We start from the raw sequence: 14014 nt of genomic DNA, 5'->3' as shown, positions 1-14014 counted from the left end.
GTAGGTTCTAAATTGCCTGGAAAAGTAAAAAAACAACCCACTGTGTTTAGGTCCTCTACTGAATCTGAGTACATATCTCTGACTGCCACCACTTGTGAGATAATATGGGTGGTGAAGCTTCTTGATGATCTAAAAGTAAAAACCTGCTACCTGTAAATCTTTATTGTGATAACAAATCTGCTCTTTTACTTGCTGCCAATCCTGTCTTTCATAAAAGGTCAAAACACTTTGAAATTGATGTTCACATTGTTAGAGACAAAAACATTTCTGGTCAAATTAAAACAAGTTATATTAATACTGAGAATCAGGTAGCAGACATTTTCACTAAAGCTCTAAGCAAAGCCCCACACAATTCCTTTTGCAATGAACTTGGGTTAATTAACATTTACAAGGATAGGATTGAGGGAGGGTGTTGAATTGACAATGTTACCCTTGTAAGTTTCATTGGTTTCTAATGTTAGTTTAAGTTTATGTGTAGTGGCCAATGTTGAATAATAAAAAGGATGGTGTTGCTGAGGAAAATAAGTTGGAGGACCAGATGTGTCAACCCTACATTCTTATGGCTATATATTCGTTGATTATTGGTGATGAAGTACATCGTTCACTTTTGATCTGATTAGGGTTTGAGTCCCTTGTGTGTTCCAGCCGATTGTTCCAAAGCTTGTTCATCATTTTGCTCACTTAGTTTTTCTATTCTTGTAATTCATTATTAAGTTCTGTAATAGTGAGGTGTGCTTGTAATTTCGGTTCTGTGTTTCTGATTGAAGATTGGCTATATTGTTGATGCATTTGAGTAAATCGATTAAATTTGGTGTTTGTGTTATTAATTTCTTCAGTATATCAACATCATCTAAAATTGAGTTTACACGTAATTATAATAAATCCATCGCTATAACATTATTAGAGGCATTATCTAGTAAAATCGTAAAAGCTCTACTGGTCAAATTATATTCAATTAGAGTATCATTAAAAAGTTCCTTAAATCCGCTCACGTACGAAGATAATAAATTAGTTTAAAAACAATTTTCTGTTTCAATAACAACTAAGAATCGAGATTCAACCAATAAGCTGTAACGGTAAGATAAAAATTTGTTGTAGCACTTGGTGCGGTCTAAATGTCACAAGTTATAGAAGCATTATATTTACAGATTTGAAAACTGTCAATAATTTCTTTGCAAGTTCTCGTAATTTGTAAGCGCCAATTCTAAAAGTAGCACAATTTACTTGTTGATACCGTGGTTGTAGTCTAGTCTTATTTATCTATGTAAGTTTGACGTTGTTGAAGTGGTTGAATGGAAACACTTCTTAAATTACAAACATCGTAGAAGCTTCTCAAAGCGCCTCATTATCATATCTAGAAACACCACCATCGGAACCAATTGTAGCTTGTGAGTGATCTAAATTCACCACTCTACAAGAATTGGTTTTATGTTTTAAGTATGTTGACTTAGACGTGGGGTTAAGAAGCTTCCACATTGCTTGCAACCCTTTTCGTACCTATCATCCATAAAACATAAATCATAATTAACCTAAATCTTCGGTTTTCGAGTAGTTTGTTTAATCCCAACAATTTTTATACGTTTTGTTTTGCACATTGCTTCCAACAGATGCAGAACCGAAAACTTGAGAATGATCCATTATAGCAATTACCAAAGATATTGGAGTATCCAAGTATAGAGATTGAGAAATATTTTTGTGTGTGTTTTTGATGTGTTTTCAACCTTAACTAATATAGTGTAACACCTGTTTTACAAAATTTATGAGTGTAAAATGGTTCAAAATTTTTAAAATTTTAAAAATACAAACCGATTCCTAACCGACAAAAAACCTGTTTAAGCCGATTTTAATTGGAAAAAACCGTCCGGTTATAAACACACAAACCTGTTAAATCGGTTCAGTTTTTTTACCCAGATCGGTTTCGTTTTTTGTGCCAGTTTTTTAAAACCGGCTTTGCGCTTGCATATGTAGACTAACTTACATGGAGAAGGCCCAATTAACAAAAGCCCAAATCCACTTAGGATTGGCGCTCTTTTAATTGTACTCTTCAACTCTTCAATTTCATAGGTGAGCTACGCGCGGTAATCTCCAAAGCTACGAATGATCCTCTGAAAAAGGTACGATTCGTCCTAACCGACTGCTATTTTTTTTTTTTCTCAATCTTTCATTTGTTTGCTACTTGCGATATGAAATCATTTCTTATTATTATGTAGATTGATTGATTGATACTGGTTTTCTATATTTAGGGCTTGATATTAAAAGTAAAAGTTATATTGAAAATAAACATCATAGTTTCTGCTATTTTGTTACATGTATAAATGATACCTAAATCTAATCATATTATTATATGCTTCGATATTAAAAATGTTATGTTTGATAAAAATTCATTTGGGAATATGTGGTTGGTAGGAGTATATTATTGATTTCAAATACATTGAAATTAAGATTTCAAGTACTTGAACCAAATGTATTATGATATGGTGCCGATATAAGCTGAACGTGATACATCATACGTCAATGATGGTAATTTGTAGAAGTCTTAGAGTACCAATTAATGTTATTTTATTGATTGAATTTCTTACTAGCACACATCAGAAAAATGAAGTTCAAAATCAGATGCAAATTTGAAATTATGCATTTCTGTCAAGAGTGTTTAGTAAGTTCTGATTATTACATTCTTATGCTAATCTGCAGCTTTTTTGTCAAAAAAAGAAGGCAAAAGCATGAATTCTCAATCTGAAAAAATGAGAAAGAACGTAGAGCGTGATAGACTTAGCAGCTTGCCAGATGAACTTATCTATAAAATCCTCTCGTTTATCAACTTAATAAAAGTTGTTGAACTAAGTGTTTTGTCATCTCGATGGAGGTATATGTGGACTAATATGCCATATCTCGAATTCTCGAGAAATCTTTTCCCTTCACAGCCCAAATTCTCCAAGTTTATCACCCATTATTTAACTTACCGCAATCATTGGGTCGATATATCTTCTATTAAGTTCAAAATTAGTGGAAAGTTCAGCCAATCGTTTCTCAATAGAATTATCAACTATGCACACGCCCATCATGTTCAACAATTGACTATGACATTCATGCTTGAAAAACCGATCGATTTCCCTCTTGGTGGCTTTGAGTTTTGGTTTCTCAAACATCTCACTTTAAGTGGATCTGATAAAGGTCAAACTATAACGTTTGTTGATAGTTGGGACCTTCCAGTTTTAACTACATTGCATCTTTCTTTTGTGACGTTGCCAGATACTAAATCTTATCTCATTTTCAAGTGTAGAAAACTTAAGGATCTCACCTTAAGTAATTGCAGCATAACGGGATCGGATTGTTTTGTTATTGGCCGCCGTCGAATACCTTGGTGGGAATTTGAAAATGATAAGGACTACTATACAAAGCCGCCTGTATATGAAGTTGGACCTCGACTCACGACTCTTAGCATTATAAATTGTGATGGCGAGCTTGAAATTTGTGGACCCGACGTTACTTTTTTTCTATATAAAAGTGAGTCTTCTTTGCTGTCAATTGCAGACGGTTTGCCTGCTCTGGAGAAGGTGGATATCTGCATTAGCAAACCACGTGATTTAAGTGCTGTTAAAATTGTTGATCTGCTTCAACAATTTAACAACGCCAAGAATTTTACAGTTAACTTGGAAATTATCGAGGTATTTGGTTCTTAGTGTATATACCTGATAATGTGGATTCTGCAATTAGTTTTATATATATCACTGAATTGACATTAGAACTTTATTAAACAAAAACAAGTTTTGATAAGTTTAATTTAACAAAAAAGGGCGTGATAAGAGTCCTTATGGGCTTTTATACTATGTTGCAGTTAGCCAAACAATTTAGTGTTGATGAAATAACACTTGTAAAAGATATATTGAATATAGCTATGCATTTGTATTTGTATCTGAAGTTCTGAAGATTGAATATGCATTCTGCTTTCTTTGTAAAAATTTTAGGATTTTTACTTTTTATGCAGTTTCTTTCTTCATCAGTGGAACAAACCTTGCATCAACCTTCTCTATTTGCTAACTTAACAAACCTAAAGATTTATCCGGAATCTTTGTCAGAAGAGGCATGCGAAGACGTAATTACGTCTACTGAAGTTAAATGTTTGTTAAACTGCTCTCCAACAGCAACCTTCACAATGATTACACGCGAGGTATTACCATCTTGTTAAATTTATACAGAAAAGATCATGATGACATTTAGATGTTTATCACCAAGTTGAGTAGTTCACAAGCTTTAGTAGATGATTTTTTTTTTGTTTACTTCATGGTATTTTTTTGACTGTTTTTGGGTTGTAACTATGACTATAAGATAGGTTTTATTGTGATTTCTATAAATTTTTTTAATATCATGGAAGAATTGCAGGAAGCTAGAGCGACGAGGGATGCCACATCAGCGCAAGAGGTAATGGCTGAACTAAAATCGGTGCTAGGCCTGCAGAAAACAGTTTTTAAGAACACCAAAACAAAGATGAAAGAGCGTGGGAGGGCAGCCTGGTTTGACCGGGCGGAACAACAAGGGACAAAAACGACAATTCACATTGGGAAAATGACGAAACAAGTTCAGGTATGTTGGGAAGACATGGATGCTCAGATTCAGGAAGGGAGAGTGGAGACTGGCCGCATTATGTCGCTATTGCAACGTATAGAAGGTTTCTTGACAAAACTGCCAAAGTCAAACAGGGATAAATTGGAAGCAAGGTTTTCTAGTTTGTGCGTTGAAGCTAAAAGTGTCATGAATGAAATGTTAGATTGGGTGAAGATCCAATGTGATATGAAGGAAAAGCGTTTAAGAAACTGCTTCAATGATATCACTTCAGCAGCGCAACCATCTTCTTAGCTAATCGTAGGTTTTTTTTTGGTGTGTGTGTGTGTGTGTGTGTGTGTGTGTTCTCATTGACTCACAAAACATTAGTAAATTGTGAGCAGTTACGCCTTTTGTTTTGATTACTGCTGACTTTTACTTGCTTCAGCAGCAGAGTCGTTGTCTTTGCGATCTGCAAACTCTTGATATCCTAAACATAGTCAAATGGCATGTCTTACGTTATTGGTTATGTATTACATGTACCTATGATTCGTCACTATTCATCATTGGGGAGATGATACTTCCACCATGAGTTTTACTTGTTCCATCATCATTTCATGCTTTTTCTTCAAAATATATCTTAATAAATTATAATAAAAAGTTTAAAAAGTTTGTGTAAGCTTATCATTAAGGGCATTTTAGAGAATTTAGGTGGAACAAGTAAAACTCATGTTAGAAATATCAATCTCCATGTTTTGTTGCACTGATCATGTATTCATGTGTAACTGTGGTGAACTAAACAAATGGGGTCTGACTATGTGAACTTTCATTAACAACTACAATTTTAATACAAATACATAACAAATTCATTATGAAGTGTTTGTTATTCATATGTTTATATAATGGAGTTTTCTATGTTATGCCATTACGATACAGTGCACCTAATAAATATGTAAAATTTTAAATACTTGTAGTTGGCAAACCTTTTGTGAATATACAAGGTCTTGATCTTATTATGTTTTATTGTCTGCGCACTCATAGACGTTTTCACTTCAGACTGTTTGTATTTTTTTCAAAATAATAAGATATAATAATGTCTTATTCTGTCTGCAATCTCGCAAACTTAGAAATATGCTTCTAACTATAACATACAAAATTGGTCTTCACTATTTAGCATTTAGGTCACATCTTCTTCTTCATAGACATGATAAGTCTTCAGATTTTTAGCATTTAGTATTCACACACGCACCATTGTTTGTGGTGGATTTTAAAATCATTTTTGAGGTGAGATTTTTTTTTTCAAAATTAAAAGTAGAGTCTTGCATCTACAAAAGTGGGTCTTGTTATTTTCCAGGTATGATTATATTTGCAGGGGTAGTATTGAGAAAAAGCAGGCAATATGGGGACAACACATATCTTTTGCCTGACCGAATAATGCTTCTATATAGATAGACCGAATAAGCTTGTCATTCAACGCAGCTCATTAAGCTGAAAATAAACATGCCCTTACTTGCGTGTATCTTTTTTTTTTTTATGGCGAAAAAGATGAAATTTTATTAAACACGATACTTCATCAAAATAATGAAGGATATCGAAAAAACGACAATGGAACGATGATTACAACCAAGATACAAATCATGGAAAAATACAAAAGATGAGCAACATAAAGAAGAAAGCTAATGGCAAAGTAAGAAAGGATTATGCTCCCAAACGCATGCTTGAAGATCAAACCATAACTATGGACGAAACATTAATACCCCATATCTTTGATTGCGAGCCAATGAAAAACCATAACTTTGGACAAAACATTATTACCCCATATTACTGCGTGTATCTCTTTGGTAAATAAGCTAGTGACACTTTAAAAACAAATTAAGTTTTTCAATACGACACCTTTCAAATCGTCCATCGGTATTCACCTCCCATAAATTTGTACTATTCATTTTCATGCGCGGTAGTCTCAAAAGTTACGAATGATCCTCTGAAGGTACGTTTTTTCAAATAATAAACCCTAACCGACTGCTAAATCATTTTTAGTTTCTTAATCTTTTGCTCGTTTGCTACTTGCGATAATGAAATCAATTCTTATCATTACTTAGATTGATTGATACTGTTTCTTTCCTTATTTAGGGCTTGCAATCAAAAATAGTTATGAAATTAAACTATATAAGAGTTTCAGCTGTATTTACCAATTATATTAGGAAATTGCTATTGCTATTCTTCGATGATTATCATATGGCTTTGGATGAAAATTTCAATTAAATTATGCTGCATCCATAAATAATTTCTTTATTTTGGGAATATGCGTTTGATAGGAATATCTACACTATATATTAAAAGAAAATGTTAATTGAGATATATTAAAATTCAACTTCTAATATCAACCATTAGATCAATTAAATGACAATCACTACCCCTTAATCTACACCATTAAACATAATTATAAGTCAATAAGTCTAATGCAGACTACAACCTTCCAATACTACCCTTGTAAAACTTAAAACGGACGGGAGAAATGATAAAGATTAGGGGTTCAAAACGTTTCGTTCATTCACGACATCAGAAGAACCCTAACTTTCTCCCCAAAACACTAACTCTAAAATCAAAATCAAAATCAAATTGAATGGTTTTGTCCCCAAATTCGAACTGTTTGAACGAATAATAGGAAGATTAAACAGTTTCTGACGTAGTTACAGCTAACTACAAAATTAATCGGGATGAGACATAATCAGATGTAGAATTTTCAACTCCGATTGCAATACCTCGCCACATGACGATGGTTACGATGATCACTTTATTCGTAGTACGTTTGGGCGTCGATGGTTACGATAAATTCGATAATGACGGTGGTTATGATGATCAATTTATTCGATGTACACCCACAGTAAGTTTGTATCTTATCTGTCTCTGATTATTCTCAATTTATTCGTAGTAGTGTGAATTGAAATTCCTAGGTGTACATCGGATTTTTGGCGTTTTCGTGGATTAGGGTTCATGTTATTGTACGCAGGTATACATGATATAAATATGTGTGAATCCTTAATTTTAGGCCTCAATATTAATCTTTGGATTGCAGGGTAGGTGTTTGTGTTTATGCCCTAATGAAGTTTTCTTGAAAATTAAATTGTAAATTTTTATTCTGTTTTTAGTCTTCTAATTGTGAAGGGATGTCTTGTATTTATTTGGTTATGTTCTTGGACCTGCAACTGTAAATCCTTTTTTATGATCAAGGTAAACTGTAAGATTTTTATGTTTGAATTTTATAGACAGTGCAAGTTTGAAGTTTGTATATTAGTTTCTTGATGCCGATTTTATTTTGATGAAGACCAACATTAAGTGTTATATTCATGGTAAAAGGAAGATACATTAAGTTTGAAATTATATTCATGGTAAAAGGAAGATACATTAAGTTTGAAAACTGAATTTAGGGTTTTTAAAAATATTTGATGAGTTTATATTATGATTTTGGTAGTGTCCTTAATAAGTTAGTTTACATGATTATATTAGTAGGAAGATGCTCACAGAACCTCACTCTCACGAATCAGGTATGCATTGATTGGTGTTTTCATTATTGATCCAAGGTTTTTCGGGTCTTCCTTTTCATATATGGTCAGTCTATAACAATACGCCTTATATCGTATAATTGAAACCCTAACTGGCCACCAACATATCATCTCATCCAAGGTTGAAAAAAATGTGAGACGGGGTCGAGACGGTAGAGACCTTAAAACGTCGCACGAAAAAAACGGGGTTGATATAGGGTCTAGACGGATGTTGACCAACGTTGACTTATTATATATATTTCAAACATAAACATTTCAAACATAATTATTTCAAAGTAAATGTAGATATTTGCCTTTAGATTAAAATATTTATGTTTGAAATGTTTATTTTTAAAATTTATTTAAAAAGTCAACGTTGGTCAACAAATGTCTCGACCCCAGCTCGACCATCTTGGCCGTTTTTTACCGTCTCGACCGTTGTTAACCGTTGTTGACTGTATTTTTGGCGTTGTTGACCGTTTTCTAAGTTTTAACTGTTTTTTAACCGTTTCTAGGTGCGTTGCAACGGTAGCATGGTAAAACCGTTGCGACGCCCGTCTCGGCCGTTTTTTAGAACACTGTCTGCATCAAACTCTTTGGAAAAATCCTCACTTTTGTATCATTAGAGAAACCTCTAATTTTATGTTTGTACAGGGTACACTAAGTATTTAAGTTTTACATGATCATTTTATTTGATTGCAGGTTTTTCATCATTAGGATAAGGAAGAAATCCAAAATTTTGATGTTGAAAGTTGCATTCATAGTTAATGATGCCATTAAATGTCTTTAAAGGTATTTGATTTTGCACTCCCATATATTACTTGAAATACTAATAGCAATAGCAATTGTATGATGGTTTTTAGATTCATTCTCTTATGTAGAATAAAGAAACTCGGGGTTTTTTCAACAAGAATCTAATAAAAAATAACGGAAATGAAACGAAAATAGGAATCAATGCTTGACAATATTTTAGAAAGAGGTGGTGCGGAAAGGTGAAAATTGGGTTTTATACAACTAAATTTTTGCAAAAAGGGTGTTTTCTACAACCCAAATTTCTGCAAAATGAGCTGTATATACAGGGCCGGTCAAACTTTGGTCAAAATTTTTGCATGCCCCGGGCGAAATGATTATAAAATGCCCCCAACAGTTACACAAACATATATCTTTAGGAGATTTAAACTATGAGTATTAATAAATTTTTTCGAAATGATGCCCCTAACCGCGTGATGCCCAGGGCCGTCGCCCGCTTCGCCCATAGCCTTAGCCGGCCTTGTGTATATATCCACTGATCATAGATACTCTTTCATGTAATTACAAAAACTCATTTGAATAAATAATTCATCTTGCAATTTATATACTGATAATTTATCTATTGTAGCCTGCATTCCTCCAAGGTTAGTTCTTAATAAATGTTGAGGTTTATGTTTTTTTATTTAACTTTTGCTACCTTTCGATCTATAAAGTAAATATAGAGAAAAAAACAAATTTTATTTTTTACAAATGCAACTATATACGATTATATTTTTAATTTTTCCTTTCATCTATAATTTAATTTTTGTATTGATGTTGGTAAGTATAAAATTATAGAGTAACACATAAATAGAATCATAATCATAGATATTATTTGGGAGGTAATTTTCACACACTACTTTTTGATCCATACACATTTTTGTACCATAAACTTACAATTATATCCCTACATTTATCTTGGGAGTTGAACTTTTATTATTATTCTAAACATAAGTAAGGGTATAATAGCCAATTAAGTGTGTATGGATCAAAATCTAGTGTGTGAGGATCACTCCCCATATTATATGCCCCTGTTACTATTACTCGGTAGTCGAAAGCTGTATCAACATTTTTTAGGGGATGCTTACACCATGTTGGAGTTTGAGACTATATCCTACATACTAAATAATCAAAACATACTGACATGTAATTCACTGACGGACATAACAAATGTTACAGGTTCATGAAACACAGACAAACTTTCACGGGAAGTGTTGGATATACGGTGGAAAACCATCGGGATGCTATTGCATTATTTTTTATTTAGATCATTTGGTTATCCAGACCTTTTCCTGACTTTTACGTGCAATCCAAACTAGCAAGATATCATGAGAACTTTGAAAGATACCAATTTTAAACTGGAAGACAAGCCTTACATATCTGTCGAGGATGTTCAAGATGAGGTTGGATCAGCTAATGAATGATATCCGGGATACGAAAATATCTGGCAAAATCAGAGCAGGTGTGTCATTCTATTATTCATGCATTTTCGTGATACTTGAGGTTTAAATTAGAGTTATTTAAATACTTTGCTTGCAACCTAATTAGTTAGTTACATGAGAAACTTTAATGAATATAAAAAAATAATTATCTAAACTGAATACGGTGCATCTGTGTGATGGTGATAAGGTACATGTGACACATGGAAGTCATTTTTGATTGGTGGCTATATTGGTTTGTCCTCTTAGACAACCAATTTTAAAGCATAAAGAAGAATGCCACATTTTCAGATTTGACCTTTAGTGAATCTTCAGTTTAATTTCTATATCTTTTGTTTTATTCTGTTCATTTATTTAATTTTATTTTGTCTGCTAATTCCCCAATTTCAGAAAGATATAAAGCAATACAATTGTTTGCAAATTGGTAAGATAGGTATTTTGATTTAATTATGCTTGGTAATTTGGCCCGCATAATTTAAGTGTTATTCAGGAATATTTTTCACCCTTTGGTTAATGGTGTAAGGTCATTGGATATAAGCTCCATGGTGTGGAGCTATTCAGGAATATTTATTTTTATCATCTATTCGTTGTTACATATCAAGATCGAACGGGTTTTGATTTATCTTAAAAATTAAATCGTTCCGGTTTAATATCACACAAAAGAATTCACTGTTTTTCGGTAAGTTTCCAACAATTTAAATATCATTATTCTTTAACAGCTAGCGATGGTTTTCAAATATCATACATAGGGTTGCTTCCATGTTATAAATATCATTAGTCTACCTGGATACAATGCTATTTGTTGAAACTATTTCTCCCTCCTCTCTTCTACGCTGACATTGACTTCGTGATATCATTGGTTTACTTCAGTCACAAACATGATAGTGCCTAGTGATCATGTCAAACGGGTTAATATGAGCATAGTTATAAGGTAAATGGGTTAAACTGATTAGAGCCTATTAAAATGTCCCATTTTAAATCATTACCCATTTGAGTACTGGATGGTCTGATCTGGTTATATTTTATTTCAACAAAATTGAAGTTTGTATTCTTAATAGATTACAAAAGCTTTATTTGCATTAGTTCATGGACATTCAGTTAGGATAAGAACTACATGCAAACTAGACTCGCCTATAATAATATCTATCTCATATGAGTATTGAACAACTTAATATAAATTTATTGTATTAATACCAATAATAAGTTTGATTATGGAGTACTGTTTCTTGTCATAGCTATCCGATGTGCGCTAAGCTATGATGGATATTATTTGACAATGGTGACTCAAACCATTTTTTCATCTTGGAGTTTAGGTGGTTGACCATCATAGACATATAAATCGGAAGTAGAAAACTGATTATCATATATTATGTTTTTATAGGTAAAAAGGATGAAGAAAGTGGAGGAAGGTTTCAAGGGCATTTGGTGGAGAAGGCTTAAAAGTGGACCGAAACTAACCATGTTATGCAATTTTTGTTTAAGCTAACTCATACAGTACTTCATCATAGTTACAAAGACACTGTTGTTTTTAATTGGAGTTGCAATATCACATCTCATAATTGTAATTATTGTAAATTGTAATTAATTATTATACAACATTTGTGCCAAATATTTATTTGATGTAACACATAATTTATAATATATTTCAAATTTTTTTATTGGGCGAAACCCGCGAATCCGCGGGTCTTAAGCTAGTATGTTAGTAATTTTAAATACATTAAAGTTAAGATTTCAAGTACTTCAACCAAATTTTTATAATTGAGTACATATATATATATACACTTTAACATAAACACAGTAATATGTGCCTACCTTTTGAAAAGAATTTTTTTTTACTAAAATCATCATTTTCAAACACATCTTAAAATCTTAAATAGTCAGGGCTCCTAAATATCATTGGATTCATAAGTAATACATGCTAAATCAATGAGAGTAATTTGAAGTTTTAGAGTAGTAATTTATGTTATATAGAGAACATGTTCATCTCAGTTGCAAATTTACAATTAGAGTGTTTATTATGTTCTGATGATTCTGTATGCTAAATTGCAGCTTTTGATTCAAAGAAGAAGTCAAAAGCATGAATTCTCGATGTGATAGAACGAGAATAAACATAGAACACGATAGACTTAGCAGCTTGCCAGATGAGCTTATTTATAAAATCCTCTCTTTTATCAGCTTACAAAATATTATTGAATTAAGTGTTTTGTCATCTCGATGGAGGTATATGTGGACTACGATTCCATTTCTTGAAATATCAAGGTCTGATTTCCCTTCACAGCCCAAATTCTGCAAGTTTATTAAAAATTTCTTAACTCTTCGCAATCGTAGGGTTACTAGGGTAGATCTGTCTTCTATCAAATTCAATTTTAATGGACGGTTTACCCAATCGTTTGATTCATTTCTCTATAAACTTGTTATCTGTGAATCATTCGTTCCAGTTCAACAACTGAGTATGACTTTTATGCCTGAAAAAAATGATCAAAGTCCCTATTTCTGAATTTGCTTATCCATTTCTTAAACATCTCACTTTGAGTGGATCTGATGAAGGTGGTTCCATTAAACTTGTTGGTGATTGGTACCTTCCAGCATTAACAACATTGCATCTTAATTTTGTGACATTTTCGGATACAGAATTTTATCTTTTCAAAAACTGTAAAATATGAAGGATCTCAACCTAAGTAACTGCAGCCTAACAGGATCAAATTGTTTTACTATTGGCCGTCATCAACTATCTGAATGGGAATTTGCAAATAGACAAGACTATTGGTCAAAGACACCTGTTTATGAAGTTGGACCCCGACTCAAGACACTCAGTATTATAAATTTTGATGGTGAGCTTGAGATTTGTGGACCCGACCTTACTACTTTGATATATAAAAGTCAAATCAAATTTGCTGTTAATTAAAGGTGCTTTGCCATCTTTGGAGAAGGTGGATATCTGCATCAGCAAACCACATGATTTAAGTGCTTGTAAAATTGTTAATCTGCTTCAACAGTTCAACAATATCAAGTTTCTTACAATTAACTTGGAAGCTATTGAGGTATTTGGGTCTTAGTGTTTATACTTTATAATCCCTTAACTTTCTCTGTACAATTTTAAGGTTTTTTTTTTTTTTTTTTTTTTTTTTTTTTTTTTTTTTTATACAGTTCCTTTCTTCATCAGTGGAACAATGCTTGCATCAATCTTCACCATTTGCTAACATAACAAATTTGAAGATCTATCCAGAATCGTTGTCAGAAGAGGCATGTGAAGAAGTAAATTTGTGTACTGATGATATGAGCTTTTTCTTAAACAGCACTCCAACAGCCACTTTCACAATGATTACACGTGAGGTACTACACATGGATATATGACTTTAATATAGGGTCTTATTATTATTAATTGTATAATATCATGGAAAACTGCAGGAAGCTAGAGCAGCGAGGGATGCCACATCAGCGCTAAAGATAATGGATGAACTAAAAATGGTGCTCATAACAATTTTAAGAACAAGGGAGGACACCCTTTGTGTACCAGCAGGAGCAAGGGACAAAAACGACAATTCATATTGGGCGAAAGCTGAATCAAGTCAAGGTGTGTTGGGAGGATATGGATGCTTTGATACAGTTTGGGAATGTCAAAACTGGTCACATCATGTCACTTTTGCAGCGCATAGAAGGTTTGTTGACTAAATTGCCAAAGTCAAAGAGGGATAAAGTGGAAGA

The 14014-nt window shown here is 32.8% G+C and overlaps 2 long non-coding RNA genes across 2 annotated transcripts; both read left to right on the top strand.

Moving 5' to 3' along the window:
- The first annotated feature begins 6488 nt into the window (after positions 1-6488).
- LOC139850386 (uncharacterized) lies at positions 6489-13782 on the top strand. The gene is made up of 4 exons (XR_011760015.1): positions 6489-6526; positions 12359-13350; positions 13457-13642; positions 13718-13782. It is a non-coding gene; the product is annotated as an uncharacterized lncRNA (long non-coding RNA).
- Positions 7082-11853, top strand: LOC139848399 (uncharacterized). The gene is made up of 4 exons (XR_011759943.1): positions 7082-7423; positions 8784-8873; positions 10050-10332; positions 11691-11853. It is a non-coding gene; the product is annotated as an uncharacterized lncRNA (long non-coding RNA).
- Positions 13783-14014: the final 232 nt, after the last annotated feature.

This window comes from Rutidosis leptorrhynchoides, chromosome 5, assembly GCF_046630445.1.
Source record: "Rutidosis leptorrhynchoides isolate AG116_Rl617_1_P2 chromosome 5, CSIRO_AGI_Rlap_v1, whole genome shotgun sequence".
NCBI lineage: Eukaryota > Viridiplantae > Streptophyta > Magnoliopsida > Asterales > Asteraceae > Rutidosis > Rutidosis leptorrhynchoides.
This window is presented reverse-complemented; position numbering and strand designations above follow the sequence as displayed.